This window comes from Trachinotus anak, unplaced genomic scaffold (assembly GCF_046630095.1).
Source record: "Trachinotus anak isolate AG129_WGS33_773 ecotype Australia unplaced genomic scaffold, CSIRO_AGI_Tana_v1 ptg000032l, whole genome shotgun sequence".
Lineage (NCBI taxonomy): Eukaryota > Metazoa > Chordata > Actinopteri > Carangiformes > Carangidae > Trachinotus > Trachinotus anak.
Window position 1 is genome coordinate 18,173,479 of NW_027273883.1, and position 21,256 is coordinate 18,194,734.

General features: G+C 40.1%; 1 long non-coding RNA gene across 1 annotated transcript in view; it reads right to left on the minus strand.

The window, feature by feature from the left end:
- The window catches only part of LOC139613258 (uncharacterized), a 73,563-nt gene extending 52,681 nt beyond the window's left edge, over nt 1-20,882 (minus strand). The window contains exon 1 of the long non-coding RNA XR_011686712.1: nt 20,543-20,882. This is a non-coding gene — a long non-coding RNA (uncharacterized lncRNA). The remainder of the gene's footprint in view (nt 1-20,542) is intronic.
- Nucleotides 20,883-21,256: the final 374 nt, after the last annotated feature.

Here is a 21,256-nt window from a genome sequence, read left to right on the forward strand (position 1 = left end):
TGCATAATTACACAGACACAACAGACACTCATTCAGACACACACCCATACACTTGGGAGACCAACTGAATGAGTGTGGCATCTGTTAGAGAGTGATTTGGCTGGTGAAGTGAAAGAAAGGATGGATGAATGTGTGGCAAGGAGGAGAGGAGCAGTAGCACACTGGCATGGAAGGATGGAGAACAGGAAGAGAAGTCATGGTGAAGGACAGATGAGGGAAAAGAGGGAGGGAGGAAAAGTTTCTAAAAGGGTGTGAGACCAGGGAGAGGACAGGTGTAAGAGGACAATGGGTGGAAGGGAGGGGGGAGACAAGACAGTGAGGAAGCATGGATGTGTGAAAAGGCTAAAACAGGTAGAGGAACGGCGCGAGTTGAAGAAGGAGTCATGAGTAATGGAAGCAGTGAGGAAAGGAAAGGAGAGGAAGAACCAGGAAATGGAAGGGGGATTAAAAAGAAGAGCATGGCTGCTTGGACTGATAGTTTGTGTTGGGACAAAAGAGGGAAGGACGGGGGCAATGCATGGAGGGAAATGAAGGATGAAGAGGTGGAGAAATAGTGCTAGTGAATTAAGAAAAGAGTGATGGAGGGAGAGGAAGGGAGGACAGATGGAGTGAGGAAAGGGAAAGGAAAGCAGGCGCGGTGCAAAAGACGGAAGGAGGATGAGGAGGTGGGGGAGAGAGGGGAAGAAAGAGCGGGGTGCTGAGATGGACGGGGGAGAGGAGATTGGCTGTTTGGTTTTGATAGCATGTGCCAAATCGATTGTGGCTGGCTAATCCAGTTAGTTATGGCAGAGGCATGCAGAAGAGGCGCTTATGGGGGTGTTAGGTTATAGTGTAGGGGTGTTTGTGTGTGTGTGTGTGTGTGTGTGTGTGTGAGTGTGTGTAAGAGAGAGAGAGAGTATGTGTGTGTGTGTGTGTGTGTGTGTGTTGATCTGTCTGCAACTGTGCGTCTGGTGCATGTTTCCTGCCCTGTGTGTCTGCATGTGTGTTTGTGTGAAGCATGTCCAAAGCTGACATGAGGCAAAGCCACTGCCATGCTGTGAGACTTCACTCTCGGAGTGAAAAAAAACACAGCACACATTAGTCAATATTCACTCATACATGCAGAGGATAAGCTAAATCAAATTGCTTTTACTAGAAATTAAAGGATGATTATGGCAACAGCAAGAGAGACTAACTTTAATATGCTGTCTAGATTCTTTTGGCTAAATATTGTATTAATTAGATTCTTTTAAGTACAAATTTTGAAGCCCACACAGATGAGGACAGATGGAGACTGCTGGCAAATAGAAGCAGTTGCAAAGGGTTTTCTTCATCTGAAAGTGGAGCTGTTCATATTTTCAGTCTATCCATTTCCATACCATCCAAGAAATATGGTACAGAATAAAAAAAATCTCTTTGTCACATTCCATTTAAAGACATTGTCAAAAATTATTGCTATGGCCACAGTCATAACAGCAGCAGTGCTATAGGGTGCTTAGCATGCTCTGGCCCCTTAGCCTGCTCTTTACAATGAGCCACTTATGTAGAAAAGGAACGCTGGCATGTTAAATCACTTCATCTATAATTGCCTGCATTTACTTCTCCTTAGAGGGCCAAACATAAGAAATTCTCCCAGGCCCAATAAATGCTGCTGCTGACCGTATTTCTGATTAGGGGCTGGGGGCGGAGGAAAGGATTTGACGCTCATTTTTCACAAACAATTTTTCCATTTTTCTTCACAGGCAGACAGTTGGCATTAGATTAGGGCAGGCCTAACAGAGGCAGGGCCGCTAGCAAATTGTGCGGCTTGAAGGGCAAATGCCCCTCTGAATTTATCAACTTATGGCTCCAGTGAGCTGCGAGGGATGGTGATGACCTTAAGATACCCTCCTAAGGATGCCTTTTACCGTCACTCCATGCTACACACAGAGGCTCTTTACAAGGCTATAGGCTACTAGTCTGAATAAGCACAGTGGGGTTTTTTTGAAGTTTCATTTTTAATAAATCTGTAAGTAAACTGACTATGGTTGTGGTTGTTTTATGTGTTTTTCCTCATGAATGTACCACTAAACTGCACATAGCAGTATGCATCATTTTTCTATAAATACATAATGCTTTTATCATTACACACATTACTGATATACAGGACCATATGGATTTTACCGTTATGATACAACTTCAACTCACCTCAGTCGCTATGTGAGTCACATTTTTAATAAAGTCATGTTTACAGCTCATGTTTACAGCTTTTCACGGGTGTAGTTAAAAAAAAAAAAAAAAAAAAAAATCTTTTAGACTGATTTTGAGTTATATTTAAAAACTTTACAATTTTGGAAAAATGGTCAACAAATACACTACAGATGTAGATGTGTCACTGCTTGGCTCAGGTACTATTACCACCATTATAATAAGTAATGATGCTCTTCATGGGTCCACTTGTAAAATCGGATTAAGCTGGGATGCAGAGCATGACAAAGAACAGCGTCTTTACACACACCATGCACACAGTCATGTGTAAGTGTGTGCACTCACGTGTAAAGCAGGAGTGTGTTTTGCCCAAACACCATCACTCACTCTCTGTGACAACTCCATACAAAGAACTGTTGTTCCATCAGGTTCGTAACTCAACTGGAGGGACAGATGTGAAAACACAACCATTTCAAAGCTGTTCCAAAATATACTCCGCTGCACTGCTGCTGTCATTGTAAGAACTTAGTGTATGGTTGAATGAAATCCAGTTGAATTAATACATTGTGCCTTTTAAACATCCAGTAAATTATACATCTGACATGTGGTCATGAAAGTGGGTAGCCACAGACACACTCACACACACACAAAACCAGAGAGAGGATCGTAAAATTAAGCAGGAAACATATTTCCTGTAATTCTGTGAAGCTTTAGTACAGGTTGACCTAAATGCACCTGATTGCTTAACACACTGCAAGTGACACACTCCAATTTGTACTCATAAAGAAGGGAAATTCTTCAGGTCAGTCTGATTACGTATTCTGTTTACGTCACGGTGCTCATTGATTCCCAGTTATCTCACTCCAACAAAATACGTTCTGTCTTCTGTTTGAAACATAGAAATGCAGTAAACATTTTTTTGTTGTTTCATTGAGTGGTTTGCCAGCAAAATTTGAAGGAAATATTCCCTGCCTGCCCACAACATCACAGTCCTTAAGTTAACACTAAAGGAACACCATGACTGCTAATGGTATGAGAATAATACATGGATTACCATGGACATATTACATGGGTATGATTTAACGCTCTTACAGAGTCATCCATTCTTACTCTAATTATCATCCAATCTAGATAATCAAAACACCCATTAGTAGTTTAGAGTGAAAGGTCATCCTTACTAATGCCTATTAAATGAAAAATGAAGTGTTTCAATAACAGCAGCCAGAAACCAGCGTGAGGCACTGACCATGACCCACTTTGTCATATGATCTTTACCGTAATACCTTACCTGCAGAAAGAGACAGACACAGACACAACATCTTTAAAACAGTATAAAGCAATAGGCAGGGAGCAAGTTGAATAATGAACAAACAAATTTAAAGGGCATACCTCAATGTAACAAAGGGACTGCCTCAACCAGCACTGACTGTACTGCGGTGATTACTCTGTCAGTTACTTCTCTACTACTACTACTACTACTACTACAACTACTACTTAAGTTTTCATAACTTCCTCAAAGGAGTGGAATGCTAAATGCATACATGTTGAAATTGTGAGCTTAGATTGCAACCTTCTTTTTCATAGTGACAGATCACCTCCTTTGACCAAAGACATGTTCTGAAGTTGTTTTTTCTAGAACAAGAGTGCGACTGACTAAAACTAATGTAAACGTATAGAAACTGATTAATGTGAAATGGGTCTCTAATCACAATTGGATGTTTTATAAAAAGTTTTTCATAGATACAAATGAAACAAATTTTATAGATATAGAAATTTTAAAGTCATAATAGTGCCAATGACAGTATATTAGTTAGAATAACCCTTGGATCCTCAGTGACTGATTCCAGCTATTTATGCGTAAAGTAAGAGGCAATATTCATTACTAATCAAACATTATTTTAATTCATAGGCTGACGTCTCCACAACGTACATGTAGACATGCATGCATTTGCAGATTATGAAAATTCTCCTCCCTGTTTTAATGTTGATAGGAATAACATCCTGATGAATCAACTTAACCATTCATTTATAAGCAGACCATCCATAAAGCAGGCCCTGAAGTCTCTCCTAAAAGGTGTGATCAGGTTGATCCATGAGATTCTTTGTTGCCTATGGCAGGTTGCACTATTTTAGCATTTGATGAATGGAAATCTGTCACACATTTGAAAGTGCAAAGCGCAGTCATGCATGGTAGGACTCTTACTTTACATGAGACACAGAGACTAACGGAATTTGCCTCAAACACTTTCTGAGTCAAATCAATGGAATCCCTTCTTTCAATATAGCTTGCGTGATGCCTCTAGAATTGAAACAGCTTTATTTAAGTCTGTGTCATCAATCAAAAGCTTTGGACATTAAAGCCTAGAGATATTTTGATGTTGTGAGTATACAGCTCTAAACTGTGTGTGTGTGTGTGTGCCAGCACTCATGTGTGTGCATGTTTGTATGAACATATGAAAAAAGAAATCCCTCAAGATTCCAATGTCAGGCCCATTATTATTTGTTTTCCATCATGTTAAAAGTGAGGCATCAGTCTTTCAGTCAAATTCTTCAGCTGTGTGAATATAATGTTAAAAAAATGACTGATTTAGCTATAAGTTTTAATTTGTTCTTAATTAATATGCATGTGGTACAACTGAAGATTGTTAGGCATTTATCCATGTGATGTGAAGAGGGTCTACCACCGGATTAAAATTGGGTCTTCATGATTTTGTCGTACAGAGCCTTAAACATCCATCAGCTCTTCCCTGGAAATCCTGAGGTGTTCCGCAGGCTACCTGGGATACATCGTCTCTCCAGTGTTTTCTCGCTCTGCCCTGGGGTTTCCTTCAGGTTAGAATGGTTTGAGTGTGTCAGGAAGACACACCGATCAAATGCCTAATCAGATGCTTCAGCTTGGCCCTTCAGCAGTGAGAGGAGGCAGTAGATCTACTCTGAACTCCTTGATATCTGATCTCCTCATGGCAGCTCGGCCCAGACACTCTGCATTTTCAACACTTGCATATTTAATTTGCGTATTTCTTCTCTTTATCACCACCCAAAGTTTGTGACTATGTTGTCGGTTAGAGGTTGGAACATAAAGCAGATCGACTTTGCCTTCAGGCTGAACTCCCTCTTCACTACAACAATGGCCACAAGACGACATCTGCTGTCCTACTGATCCTATACTCTGAATTACTCTCACTCATGCAGAGGTCTTTAGGGTACTTAAAGTCTTTAGCAGCTACTTATCTTAAACCCAAATGGAGTATAACACAGACATATTTCTACCAAGAACTAGTGGATAGCCTTAGACATGGAGGCGACGACCAATGCCCCAATGAGGGTGCCTTCATATTTACCTGAGGCCTGCCCCAGCGTGCCCTGTAGATTAAAACTGAAGAAAGATAAAGGCAACAGAGCTGAAATTTGCAAAAAGCAGTTATGCAATCCTCAATCCTATTATACATTTTCTGTCAAATATATAATATTTCAATGTCAAATATTCATAGACAAAGTTTCAAATAATGAGGTGAATGTATGTATAAGTAATCCCTGTGAGACAGAAGCTCAGGCATCAGACTGCTCTTTTCTTTCTAACAGTTCTTTCTACTTCCGTGACAAACTGACATCAGTATTAGATTTCTTCATATGGTCCTCTGCTCCAAGCACAGCTCGTTCTCCCAAAACAGTGTTACAGGAATGTAATGTTCTTCAGCATACAAACAACTGACTGCACAGGTTTGCTATACAGTCGTTTGATGACAGCAGAATGACAATTTACTAGCAACATTAGCGTTGGCATTTCCTGACAGGACGACAACAAACGTTTTCCTCTTCAGTTTGCATTTTAGCTCATTTGCCACACGTACTGCTTTCAACAGTGCCATATATAGAAACATTTTATATACGGATTGTGATTAAAAGACTAAATCCACCATTATGTCACATGATAAGCAGGTAATGAGTGTAATATTTACAAAACAGAGACATCCTGCTGTCATCTTTGTTGCTGCGGATGTTCATGCTGTCCACTCTCATTTTCCAGAACGGATTCAAACTCGTGCAGATGAATTTGAGATGTTGCCTTTTCCAATAAATTATGTTCTCTGACTTAGTTTTAGTATTGCCTGTTTCAGTCAAAAGTTCAAATGAGGATGCAAAGCTATTCTAGTGAGGTCTTAGTATAAAAATATAGAGCTAGAAATAACACATAATCATAATGGACAACCATGCCTCAGTCAGAGGGGCAAGAACAAAGCATAATGAGGTAGGATGCTCTCGTGCATCATTCACCTCCAATTTTTTTCTGCTTTCTCGTTGGCAATGCGAGCACTGAAATCTAACTTCAGCATTACTGTTTAGAGTCCAGAGGTGGAGCGTTTCCTTAGATCCCAGCAACATACATTAGCATTGAGGTGACCTTCTCACATTCTCACAAACTCCAACACTGAGGGTATCCTCAACACCTGCTCGTTGCCTCTTACCATGAACAACTCCAGAAAGAGAGATGAGTCCAACCGTTAACCATGGAACCAGTCATGTGTAGTTGGGACCACAGATGTTACATACCAAAAGCCTTTAAACCACTAATCGTGAGCTATGCGTCTTTAAGTCTTTGAAGACTTAAAAAGGAGAGAAAGGCAATAAACATGCAAAGAAGATTACAGATATTAGGGTTGCATGTTTCAGAAAATCTCATAATTCAATTTTGATTGTTTGGTTGAGGATTGAAAAACTATGATAATAGGTCATATAGTATATGATGGTATATATTTCACATATACGATGGTCAGAGGTGCAGTGCTATTTGTTTAAGGACCGGAACACGCACACCGTTAAGTTGCAGCTCATTTTGAAGGTTATGTAACCACTGTTTACACACATCAGTCAACCATGACCACATGATCAAATGTTAGACTGACTTTATGAACAGATTCATCGCGATATGGATATAACATAGCCGTCAGCCAAACACCCAGCTAAGTAATGTTAGAATATACCATGCATGTAGAAGGTTGTAATAAATGTTGAAGGATTTCATTTACTTACTTGTGCCGAGCCAATGAAGCTGCATTGGAAACATCTATTCAGAGGAAAAGTTGCAGTGCAGGCAGAGGTCAAGTGAGGATAATAAAGCTAGCTTAGCTACATTTTCATATCCTAGCCTAAATTACTTGCTGTCAATGAAATGCAGCAGGTTGAATTACTTTTTTCTTTACATTTTCCATTGCTTACAAATGGTCACTCCATTTCTCTAACTGCACTTTCTTCTTGCTTACACCAAGGAGGAGTATCTGGGTGGAACCTGACACGGCGCCATCTACATGACTGGCCTGCTAAACTCACGTCAGGAAAAACAGTTACAAGACTGAAAAATATGAATTGATATTTTTAGCATTTATTAACCTATTTTGAATCGAAAGAGAATGTGATTCTGATATGAGTCAATTCATTTGCACACCTTTAAAAGATTAAGAAAAATCCCCATTCTTTGCTCTGTCCAAAACAGACTTGCTGCACTGTCACAATTTACAACATATGAAGAGGTACATATTTTATAATATCTGAGAAATAACAGGAATTAAAAGAGCATCATGAAATCCAGACAATCTGAAGTTTACATACATATTAAGAAAAAGACAAAATAATATATAAACTGCCAGTTGCAGTGTAAATCTCAGATCACAGGCTGTTGTGTAATGTGTAATAATGACACATGTCCACTCCAATCTTTGTTCTTAAATGTATTAAATCACATAAAAGCTACCTAGATGTAATAAAGGAAACCATGATCTTTTAGAAATCAATGCAATTACTGTAATCAGCAAAATAAAGCTATTGCCATGGACCTCTGGGAATTGAGTGAGCCGAACACATAAGTTCAAACTACATGATTGCCTTTGCTTTTGCCGTTCAAGCTGTTATAGCTGCATTAAATTATGAACTCTCTTTCATAACCGCAGGTATTGCAGAGCTTAGCAAAGCTATGGCTGATTCAATTCAGTACATATAAAAACCCGGGACAGGGGTCGGTAATCAATGGATAATTTCCACGTTACATGTCCTGTGGACTTCTTTGGTGTGAAATGCAATCAAAAGTGTCAAAACCTGTAAAACTTCCTCTCACACTGTGTGTATGTGTGAGCGCGCGTGTGTGCACGGTGGGTGTGCGTGTGCACACTTTATGTTGCCACTCAATACCCACACTGTCGCTCACTGCTCGTTGAACAACAAATGGAACTAACCAGTGTGGTGTGAATCCAATTTACAGCACCCAGTAGGTGTCATCGTGTGCCTTACGTCAATCTTTCTACTTTGCACATTTCATTTACATCATTATAATTAAAACATTACATTCACTTATAGTAATCATACTTATTAATATCAGAAAGCTGAGCATTCATCAGGGCTTGGCACCTACCTTAAACATAAGTGAAACCAGCCACATCCTTTTTCCAACATTAAATACTGTAAAATGGTGCACCAATGAGTATGCCAACCTGTAGACTTATGTGATCATTGTCCACATGTAGCATGTGATGTAGCAACATCTAATCTTACATTTAAATACCACCACAAATGTTATTTACTGCTCCAGAGCACTTGTTTATATCTTTCTTGTAGTAAGAACTCTCTCTCAACATTATCATACCATTAACAAATGCGTTGTCTGTGATTTATTATATTCAAACCTCTGAAATAAATAGTATGCCGAGGATTTACAGCGGTTTTAGTGCGTTTGGCATTCACTTATAGCAACTCTACACATTTATTACATACAATATATAAATCAGACTAAAACATTTCCAATGTGATGACCATTTCTAATCCTAGACATAGGGAAATATCACAGCTAGTTACAAAGTGTATCTTAACCACTCTACTCTCTTAAGACATGACAATAAGAGAAATGATTAAATGTCTCTCCTTTTTTCGTGCTCGCTAATGGCATTACATCTCTTTGTTATGCCTCGCTGGTGCAGACAGCAGTCCCTCAGTAATTAAGTACAAATGCTGGAGAGAGAAAGAGATCGAGAGAGGGAGAGAAAGAGAAAGACGCAGGCTCAGCTGGTTCCCTGAACATAAAAACAGGTCTAATTAACAGCGTTGACTTCACACATGAGATTGACTCAAAGGGGAGTGAATTGCAGGCAATTACTCATACAGCAGAATATCATTTATAGACAATTCATTTTGAAACTTCTGCCAATTTATTCCTTTTACTACCAAGCAAATGCTAGACAACTTAAAGTTTAAATATAATGGGTTTTTTTTGTTTGTTTTTTTATAATAATATTTACATTTATCTTAGTAATATTTCCTCTCAACACGTCAAGATTAGAACAAATCTTGACGTAATTTGCTCTCTGAGCAGAGGACTTGTCAAATTATGTGTGATTTACAGTGTAGATTCTGTAAAATGAATGTTCATTTAGATGGTTAATACTCCACACATAGTCCACACTCACATTCACATCACTCCCTCGTGCAACCAAATGTACCTACTGTCCTGAAGACAAAGGAACACATCTATTTTGCTTAAAATGTAGGCCAATCCCCCCCCCCCCCCCCCCAACTTATTTTGGCTTTGTATAAAGTTGTTCCAATTTCACAATGGGGAAGTTACCTGGTGTGTGGATAGTGCTTTGTCATCAGGTTTGCCTGACAAAAGATGGAAAAAACCCTCTGCCATCCTTCTCCCTCCCTCTTTTCTTTTCACAGTGAGGCATGATAAATGGCTAGTCAGCGTCCCACCAGAAAATAATACAACTCCAGCCTTTGCTGTCTGTCCATGCTTCCTGTCTGTACCTCTGCCAGTATTTTCCATTTTTCTTTTCTTTTTTTTTTTTTACTTGCTGTCTCCATCAGACACTCCCCACCTCAACACACACACACACACACATACACACACCTCCCACCCTTTCCCACCCATCTTAGCCCTATCTCTCTTTTCAGTCTGGAACACTCTCTTCTCCCTCATATATACCTCCCCTTCTTCCTCTCTCTCCATCATCCCCCCCACCCCCACCCCCCAACATTATTCTAGCAGAGGAGCAGGTGAGGGTTAAAAGGCGACCGTGGCCTAGTCTTCCAGGAATTAAAGGGAAAGAGCTCGGGGAAGCAGGGGATAAAGACGGGGCCTGTTTAAAATTCTGACACCTCTTCGCTATAAAGTAGGATTTCTGAGCCACTTGGGGCACAGGGAGGAGGAAAAGAGACTTAAGCAGATGCAGAGGGTAAATGCAGGGCTTTGTTATTTCTGACAAGCCCACAGAATGGAAATGTCATTAACCGACTGTAAATATTCAAACTCCATCTCTGTCACTCTCACTCTCTGATGGAGGTTTTTACAATGTTGTTTTGTCTTTAGGCATATGCATAGATAATCCACGTTCTGCCCGTAGAAGAAATTCTCTGAGACTTATATCAATAATTCAGGCGTATAGGTGGAAAAGAAAGAAAGGCGAACTCAAATCTTCCCGCGTAGAATTATTCATTTCCATGTATTTTGTAAGTGAGAGCCTTTTAGAATTATAAAACTTTGAAATGGGAATAATGTCTTGCATAGCATAGAAGGTGATGTTTATGAAAATGGTAGATTTTGTGTGGAGGCAGCTGTATTACATTATGCTGAAACAGTTTTATAAGAAGCACATTTCAACTTGAAGACTTTCCCAAAGTTTATAATGTGGCCTGTATATTCCACGGTATATTTGATGATTCTATTCTATAACTGCAGCACACACAAGTAGATTTAAGTACTTCTTCTTCTAATTACTATACAATCTTATACAGGAATGTATTTTTGTGTGGTCAGCCTTTGCAGATTCATATACTGTACCGGGCAGTGTGAAAATAAGAAAGACTAGAAGCACCCAAAGTACAGAAGAAATTGTGGGAATGACAGGGAGGAGTAAAGATAGCAGGGAAGACAATCTCATAGAGGGTTAAAGTAGTGAGACTCACTTCCAAGAGAAGAGAGCTTCAGTGTAGGTAACTACACACACAAAGTAGGCACAAAAGACAACCGGCGCAGATGACAACATTGCCAGCCAGAATCTTCAAGGACAAATGGAATAGTGCTGGCAGCCGCAGAGCACCTTAGGGCAGCCAGCAGAATCACTCTCTACCACCAACAACATATATTTGTCATTTAGCCCTTGGCGATTCAGTCCCCCTGAGACATTTGGAATGCCTCATCAAATGATGCCGATGTTCCCTTTCGCTGGTTTTGTGTTGTGTGCCCAAAAGCTGCAAGGCACATTCATCTTTGGAATAACCCAATCCCTTTCTTTCTTTCTCCCCTCGTGGCTATGTTGAGAGGCTTGCTGATGTGGGTTATTTGTCCCCTCATGCTGAACACATGAAGTAAGTATATTTGAGCTGATGTTGTTGCGGTATGCTCAACACTATTGCAGCAGATTGGAAAAAAAGGCAAGGTTGCTTTTATGCTGCCTCCTAATGTTTTTAGACATGCTAATAGTGTTAGGGATAGTCAGTCCGCCACTCTGGACCACACCAAAATATCTCAACAAGTTCAGGATGGACTGCCAAGAAATATTGGAAAGACATTCATGATCGCCTGAAGTGGACTCCTACCATTCAACCGGCTCAGCTCAAAGCCCTGAGCCACGAACAGGGCTGTAGTCTCTTAGTCTTTTCAGGATTTCACAGAACTTTGCAACCACAGACATGGTGTTTATTACTGTGTCAAGACGACAGGGAGCTGATGAGATGCTGAAACAGCAATAAATACAGTATGTAAAAAAGAAGATTCTACCTATTATATTTGATATTCACAATAAACAAATCAATGAACATAGAAAAATACAGAGGCTGACCAGGAAAATGGTTACACAGTACAAAACTTAAATTGATGCAATATTTTCACCAAGCCAAGTGACTGCAAATCTCACACACAAGGGTTAAAATAATCTCTATCTACAGCAGACAGATACACAGTTGTAATGAAATAGTCATGCTCATTATCTGTCCATTTAAAGTCAGAGATATCCATTCTACACACTGCAGTTCTGTGCAGGCAGCTCGTTATTCAGAATGGAAAGGTACTGAACATCAATAGCATGCATGACTTCTTTTATGAGCCTTGCACACAGTTAAATTGGTGACATTTGGCCTTTAATGGGCTGGCTGAAAACTCATATCCCTTCTAACTACTGAATGAGGACTTCTAATGAACACCCAACCAGCTAAGAGAGTTAGTGGCCAGTACTCACTGAACTGAGAAACCAGGAAAGGCAATTACCAAGGTTCCCAAACAGCAGTGAACGAGGGTTGCTGCCCAGAGCAATGTTTTTAACCTTGGTTTTTGGAATCCTGGTTTTACTGCCACAGCCCTGCATCAGTTTTCATTATTACACAAATGCCATTACACTCTTTTTTGGGACATACTTTCCTAAATCTGATCCTTCTAAGCAGCTGTAAATCAGAAATAAAAAAATAGTTTCCAATATAGGCTTATCCAAAGTTCGCATGCAAGCACTTTTGAGTCCTTAATCACAGCCTAAGCAACCAAACCTCTAGATCAGCTCCTTCATGGTGATCTAAAAGGCCACACAGCACCAACTCACTGACCCTGCCAGCTGTAAACTTGCTGAGGGGGGAAGATATACCACATGTTTTATACTTCAGCATCACTTTTCATGCCCTCATTTTTAGCACGGGACTGTGCTATTGATCTACGAGGGACGTGATTGGACGTTGCGATTAATGACCTCAGATGAAAGAAGTATTCCTCTGAGGTCCATTCCCTGAAATGCCACTAGATTACCTTCCACCTTCCACCAGAGCTTTATCATCAGTGTGAGTGATACAGGGGCAGGAGGACTGAACAAATGACGGCCCCTGAGTCACAAGAGAGCTGTGTAAGTGTAGAGGTAAGGTAATTTTTGTAAAGAGCAGAGTCTCCATCTCACTCTTTCTGTCATTTATTTATTTTCTCATTCTCCCTCTTCCTTTTCTCCCTGTCCCGCATCCTCATTCCCCCTCTTTACTCACCCCTCCTTTTGCTCGAGCTCAAGTCCTCAATTATTTTCAGACTGCCAGGCAAGGCACTGGGGGGGCACAAGGGACCATTTGGACTTAGTACATTAAAGAATTCATGATTTGAAACCACCACAGCCCACCCTGACGACTCTATGATATGACTTTTCAGTGCCTGAAGCTCCTTCCTTCTTTCCTTCTTTTTCCACCAGACTGGCTTTCATTCCCCCTGACGACTGACATTGATCTATCCTTGAGTCCTTTAGCTCCAGGACTCCCATACCTTAAACTTCTGACTCCTGACCATTAAAGGAAACAGTGCAGCCAATATTTATGAATCTGTCCGTAATGATTTCCTTGTCCGTTTCTCGTGTCGCCATCTGTAAATTGGCCTGTTGGTATCAGGCACATATAGCGACAGACATGACAGCAGACTGCTGAAAAAGAGATGAAATGTCTCAGTGTAACACATGAAATCAATCTGTAAGGAAAGTGGGGGTGTTGTTAAAGAGAAAAAGGGACAAGGACACAACACCGCATAGAGTGTGTTCAACTTCAAGTAGAGTCGAGCGTATTTATAAAAGATTTCAAAATATGGGTTATAAATCATAAAGAAAACAACACAAAATAATTGCTAAGTTAATGCAGAATGTGCTCTGCAAATAGCATTGTCAAAAAGGCTTTTTTTTTATTAGAAAGGCTAAATATTTTTCTATTGATGCCCTTTGCATTAGCCATTTGGTATTCTGTACAGCAAGTCAAGTTCATTTGAATAGCCTATTATCATTTATGTTGTATGTTCTTTATGTTGTCAAAGTAGAGAAAAGAAAAGCAAGTTACAGTTACAAAAAAGCCCCAAATCAATATAATAAATTTAGCGTAATTTAATACATCGATGTAGCTCTAGGGTCAATAACAAAACACTGAATAAACAAAGAGTCACCATCAAAATTGCTGGATAAGGGATGTGGTGTCTCCAGGCTACTAATTCGCATTTATCAGGAAAATCGTGGTTAATTACTGCCTCCACAGGCAAAGATTCATTGGACAGAAGTGTCATCAGTGAGCTGTAACTGCAACATGATATGCCGAGACATCACAATGTAGCCAGCGAGCACCTGTTTGCTCTTCACAGGAGAGGATGACATCACCGGGTTCCTACATAACAACAATAGAGGTCGCTTTCAGTGGGAGAATGAAGACACTGCAGACATCTACTGTTACTACACTACTCGCAGTGACTTCATTCACAAATTTTCTGTCAGCCACATGTGCAAGAGTTAAAAAAAAAAAAAAAAAGCAAAAGCTGTGCCCAGCAATGACACTATATGCTTGTAAAGTGCACAGCACAGTGAGCAAATCATAAAATGACTGACTCTTGCTGTGTGTTTTCAGCTCTTCAAATAACATTTTTCAATTGCTGACTTAATATTCACTAAGTAAAAAGGAAAAAATAAAAAAATAAAAAACTCAGTCAGAAATGCAACATCACCTTCGTGAATCCTTAGGTTTCCTTTAATTAGTTATTTGTTTTGACATTTCAAAAAGAGCACCAACACTATATAGATGCCAGAACAGTAAAAACAAAACATAGGCTTTAAGACAGTCAGTCATTCAACCTCTACCTTTTCATTCAAGCCCTACTGAGCATCTAATCTTGAATGTTTTAGTGAAGCATCCCGCCTGTCTGAGTACAGTATAACGCATGATGTCTGCAATATAATGGGAACATACTGCCATCTTCTGGCCCAAACGGGTACTGACACTTGCTTGGATAGAAATTGGCTCGCTGTCTGAGACATCTGGTTGCAGACAAATAATGCTGCTCTATCCCTGGGGCCTCAGTCTTTCCTTTGCTCTTCTTCTGTCCAACCTGGTGTTTCTATTTACTTGTGTGTTTGTCTGGAACAGCGAGAAAGGGACAGGGCGAGAGAGGAACTCGGAGCGAGTGAGACCATCTCTGCGGCTCCCTTCTAGTCAAAACAGTGAATGTGTTAACATGTGTTTCCAGAATGCAGGGACATTCTTCCTCTCCTTGGCTACAACACCCAACTTCAAACAAGCCTTCCTCACTGTGGGCGGCATGCTACTCTCAGTGTGAGTTCCCTAATGGCCATAATGAAGGACAAGACCATTTATTATTACGGGGGGGGGGGGGGGTGAGGTATGTATACGGCTACAATTAAGGAGAAAAACATCCTGGTGCTTGTAAAGGGCGGTAATGTGACTCTGGGAGTGATGGATGCTGGAGGAATGAGTCTCGTAGGCCAGTGGGAGTATCTTATTATCTGAGGCAGGTGGGGGATCTGTCATTGAGGTAAATTAGAGAAGAGAGAGAGAAGGAGTGAGATGAAAAGGGGGAGAGAGGGGCAAGAAAGATAGGTATTTTGAAACTGGAAAGAAGGAAAAGGGCACAGGCCAAGAAAGGAAGTAAGAGGTATTTAGACAAGAGAAGACAAGACAGGTTTTCACAGTGGCAGTATGGAAGACAGGTGGAGCTACACTTATTTTAAGCATTTTTATTAAAGATAATTGCAAATCAACTTAAAGAATGAGTTCCACCGCATTGTGCCCTTAGTGCAAAGCTCTCTGTTTTGCATTTACTATGCTCCACTGGGAATTACATCATTGGTGAGATGATTATAGATCATTTCAGATTGCCAACCACGACTTCTCATTGTTGCCATGGAAGCTTCTATGTTTATACTACGAGTGAATGTGACAGTGGATGAAAGTGTTGTTTTATGCATTTGCATAATGTATGCCAATGTATATTTGTGTCACTGTGCAGCTGTCCAACTGAATTATGAAATGTACTACTCATTATTGTTTCGGTGTGTGTGCATATGTGTAACTGTGTACATTTTTGTTGATGTCATCATGTTTGCATGCATGCATATTTTACTCTGCAGCCATCCAGCAAAATTAGTGTATCATAGCAGGAGCCAGATTCATTCATGTGTGCCTGGAAACACATTCTTTATATGCATGTACAAAACATGTTGGTGTACCCGTCTTAATAAGTAACTATCTATTTGAATTACTGTATCTGGTAGTATCCACAACCACTATCTTACCCTCGGGACTCAGTCAGACAGACGGTATGGGTGGTCAGTAGCAAGCAAATCTCAATTACACTGACAGGTGACAGTGAACTGAATAAATTATCTTCCTGCCTGCAAAGTGCAGCCACATGCATTACAGAGTGTAAGCGTTTCTATGCATATGTTTGTGTGTGTCCCCTTTTGGGATGAACAGCAATATGTATGAATTCATTCTGTGGGGCAGCAAATGCCAATGAGCTGCCTAATAGCACCATTAGCTTCTGACAAATGAAAACACTAACTTACTCCAAAATAGAGATTCATAGGTTTCAGTGCAGTTGCTTTCTTAACCATCATTCCTGTGTCAGCCTTATGATTATGTATGGCTGTGACATTTTGAACTGCAATTGATTCAAATGGAACATTCATGTCCACGGATCACTGTTATTCAGGTTGTACAAGAGGTGAAATTGTGGAATGTAATATGGGCTGATTTCATTATCATTGGTGATTGGTAATGTCCAGCTCTAATACAGAACAAAGTCTGCTCAAATCAGACAATCAGGGAAGGTTAACTATACTCTGACTCAGACATTCAAATACCAATCTTTTATTAAGCCCTGACTGTTGTAATCTAATTTAACTTAACTCAAAATGGCACACAGACTAGCCATTATAAAGAGCGGCACGTAAGTTCACAAACACTAGCCTTTGTAGCCTTTATACCCAAGCAAATATGTGTAACTGTACTAAATTAGTGCCAATTTCGAATGCATCTGAGTGAATAGAGCTACAGTTAATTAACTACCTTCTTTACAAAGACAAAAGAGTTTTAAAAGAAGTTTTTTCCAAAATGTAATTTCATTATAGTTTTAACAAAGAATAGGTTGAGGTGCAGTGTCACAGGATAGAGGATAAATGCATGATGGGGATGATTGTTACCATTGTAAAATGAGCATTAATATGTTCATTTCATTGCAAACGTTCAGATTTCTATAAACTATTTACTTGGACATAATTGAAATACAAGTTGTATACAGAACAAAACATACAATAGTGCTCCATGTTGGAAAGAAATGCACTATATAACCTCAATTTCTATTTTACACAAGCGTGGAAACTAGGGGAGTAAGGAATATCCCATTTAAACCATGCTGATAGGCTGGGCAGACACCATGCAACGTTTTCCCATCTCGTCCTTATCTGGCTAATCCAAAATTCCAAAAAACGGGAATAAAATGTCATGGTCCTCTATCTCGTGTACATAACCGTGACATTTCTTGAGCGTTGAGTATAAACTTTGTTTATCACTGTATCTGTGTGTGTTGTGCATTTGCATGTGTGGCTTTCAGTGTGTTCAAGCCCATGTGTTTATTGCATACGTCTTCTCTGTTTTGCTTGTGCTTTTGTGAATGTTTACAGGTGGATTTGGTAAATTTACTTTTTGGTAGATGTCCTTGATTTACTGTGTCAGTGGTGTGTACTGAGAGACAAGACCAGTTTAATACACAAACAGATAATCCCCAACCTCATGGTGGATGCAATATGATAAGAAATTTATTGTCATACCAATGTGCTTTCATTGATATCATCAGCTGCCAAAAACAGGGAGGGAGAGAGCGAGAGAGAAGTAGAGCGGCACACATGGAGAAAGAAAGAGAAAGACAGACACTAAGACAATTAGTCATAAATTGAGACTGAACAAGTACTGGAAAGAATAAAAACCCATTCAGATATACAGAAAGAAGGAATGACAAAGACAGCCAGACAGCAGGAGCAAGAGATAGAAAGAGGCAGATGGGGGACATTAAGTCAAAGTTAAGTAACCATCGTCTGCTTCTTTATCTCACCCAGATATGCTAATCCGGTGAGCCTCTGCTGATATGAGTTTAACAGCCTGGCTGGTGTGTGTGTGTATTTGTGTGTGTGCGCGAGGAGAGAGAGTGAGAAAAGACCCAGTTGTCTTTTTTCATCATGCTTCCAGTTACACCAGTTCTGCTTAGCCAGTGCCGAATGTCACAGTTATAATCTCACTGCAATGGAAAAGTGAGTGTAAATTACCTCCAAGGCACTGAGCAAAATGCAAGTGTGTGTGTGTGTGTGTGTGTGTTAAGGCAAAGAGTGAACATGGGTACAGTGTAAGTGTGTAGGTAACATGTGCTTGTGTGTGTATTAAAGAGGTAAACGGGTGTAGAGGTGTGTACAGGTTATGGAGGGAGGGATTAATGTGTGTGTGTGTGTGTGTGTGTGTGTGTGTGTGTGTGTGTGTGTGTGTGTGTGTGTATGTGACAGAGGGATGAGAGTATCAGCGCTAACTGGTGCCTGGTAATCAGATGCAAAGCAACAACTGGCAAATATACATATTTAGAGCTGAACGGCAAGGTCATTTATGCCTGAGTATGCTATGTCTTTATGTCATCAAGACAAAAGTGTGGCTTCATCAACACTAACACATTTAGATTAGCTTGCTCCATATGAAAAATGTACTCTCTGGCTTTTGAGATTGTTATTTGACACATGCAGACAGACATTAAAATTCAACACCACTGCCAAGTATTTAGATGGTTGGCCTTGAGAAGAATCCATTTTACTAATATATGCTATGAAGCAGTGATGCAGGCACATCTGAGAGCAATGCAGATATAGCTTAATACACTGAAAGTTATATCCTTATGACTCATTTTTTCCCAGATGGACACAATGCGAAGACATTGTTTTCAGTTCATTTGAATGAAATGTCCATAAGAGAATAACAGCAGCATCGGTCGTTTGCGGCAATGGCACGTTTATGTGTTGGAAAACAGAAATTATTGTGGATTTCTGTAAAACAAACCTATGCCCCTTTCTTTTTTCCCATGTATCACCACTTTAAAAGTCCAGAGAGTTACTTCAGGAGCTGCATGAGAAGCACATAAAAAGATTGAAAAAAGACTTAAAACCACCATGTTAGGCTTCTAGTCCCTATAGGCTACAGTGTTCTACATGTCACATAAAATTAAAGTTTCAAATGAGAACAGCATGCTTTGTTATAAGTAGAAAGTGGTAAATCTAAAACTCTAATATTTGTCCTGAGGGTGGCTTTAGAGGAAAGGCCTCGTGCTAATTAAAACTAGAGGGTTTTATCCTCTTTAGACCAAATGCTGCCAGACAATTTACAATTTGTTAGTGTTCCGAAAATATACACGATACATCTTCTTGGGGCACATGAATATGCTTAGTAACAGTGTATACATTTTGCACATCATGATGACTGTCATAATTATATAATTATTAAACAAAAACAGGAAGAAGTCATTTAAAACCTAGTGTATTTTTGTGTTCAAATGAATTAAATAGTTTTGCTTCTTAATGTCTCCTCATATGCCTTTATTGAGGAAAAACACATTGTTTGATAAATTCTCATTGCACCACTAAGGGATGGAAATTTCCTAAGAACAATTTGGGAGAGGAAGGTCCTTACAGCTCCTTTGTCACACACGTTGGACTTCCTGTCTCATCTGAGGGGCAGGATTGCTGGGGATGTTATGTGCTGACCCGTTCAGCTAGAGTACAAACTTTGTGTTTAGCCGCAACACGCTACTGATCTAGTCTGAGGGGGGTCTAGTGTGAAATGTCACAACTGTATTTCTACGTGTGTCTGATAGCTATAACAAACCTCTCCTACAAGTGTTCTGAGCGTTATACAAACGGACGCAGATTAAGACTGCAGAGGCCCCTGTGCGCAAAATCTTGGAGGACCCTGCCCCCAGTCTGCGCTCCTCATTCTCGCAATCCAAGGTTTTGAATCATAGGTTCTGTATGGAGGCCACTATCTGTTGGAAACACCTGTATCTTATACAGGATTTACACTGACAGGCAACAGCCAGTGATCACAACCTGAAGAACAACACCAACACCTGTAGATATATTCTGTCCTACAAGATTTACAACACATGACTGTTACAAAACTTCCCTGGGCCAGCAGCAACAATATCAACACATCAGCCTAAAATGTGTAACAAAATGCACATACTGCCCCACCTCCACCAATACAGTTCAGTGATTCTGATTCTTCCATCACACACACACACATCCACACATACACACACACACACACACGCATGCACAGTGATCGATTCATACTGCTCTGTTTAAGTAGACCCATAACTAATAATGTATGTAACCTGTATTCTACAGGATTTCCACCATATCACTGTATAACCATCATATGGTATTTTATCAATGATACAATAGTCAAAAGTTTTCCAAAACCAACCAACTACTTGTCATTACTTGTCATACACACAAGAATACCTTGAATTAGGATAGTCCATACTGTGTGAGTAATAATATCAGAGAAAGCCTACCTCATGTGAGGGTCTTCTTTCTGGCCTCTCTCCTGGGATATCCCTCCACTACATCTTTAAAGTCCAGGTCTCTGTCGAGTTCTGACTCTGACGCCAGTGTTGATAAAGACTTCAGGCGTTGTTTCCTCAGCCTTGTCCTCAGTTCATTTTTAATTATCGCAATGTGAGAAGTCAGTAAGTTGTAACCTACTGCACCTACTCAGGTGGAGATCAGGACGCATCTAACGACTTGGTGCTCCACCGCTCCAGTGTTTTATTTCCCATGATGATCTAAGTACAGTCTCTCGAAACCCGCTGGCTTTGCCCATAGACCGTCTGCCCTGCCGCTAAATTCACGCATCACCACTTGACCTCTGACCTCATTTGTCATCATCGTGACACACACACAGCCACCAAAGTGATCAAAAATATTTTTCTTATTTGCAATATAAAGTAACTATGCATTAATTAGTTCGTATTTCATTTCATTATGCCCATACTCAACATTAGGTAAATAAATAAAATAAAAAAATTTAAAAAGCCAGATTGAGGCCACAGTTGGCGGGGGTTTGGATACCCCCTAGAGGCCGGAGGCTTCTGGGCACCGGCCCAGTCCACCCTGTGGATATTGTATACAAACCATGTTTTATGTCAAATGTTAGGTAAAATCCTTGGCAAGTTTGGATGAAAGGGTTCCAAAAATATCAGAGCTTTAAAATCAGACAACCCATAGAC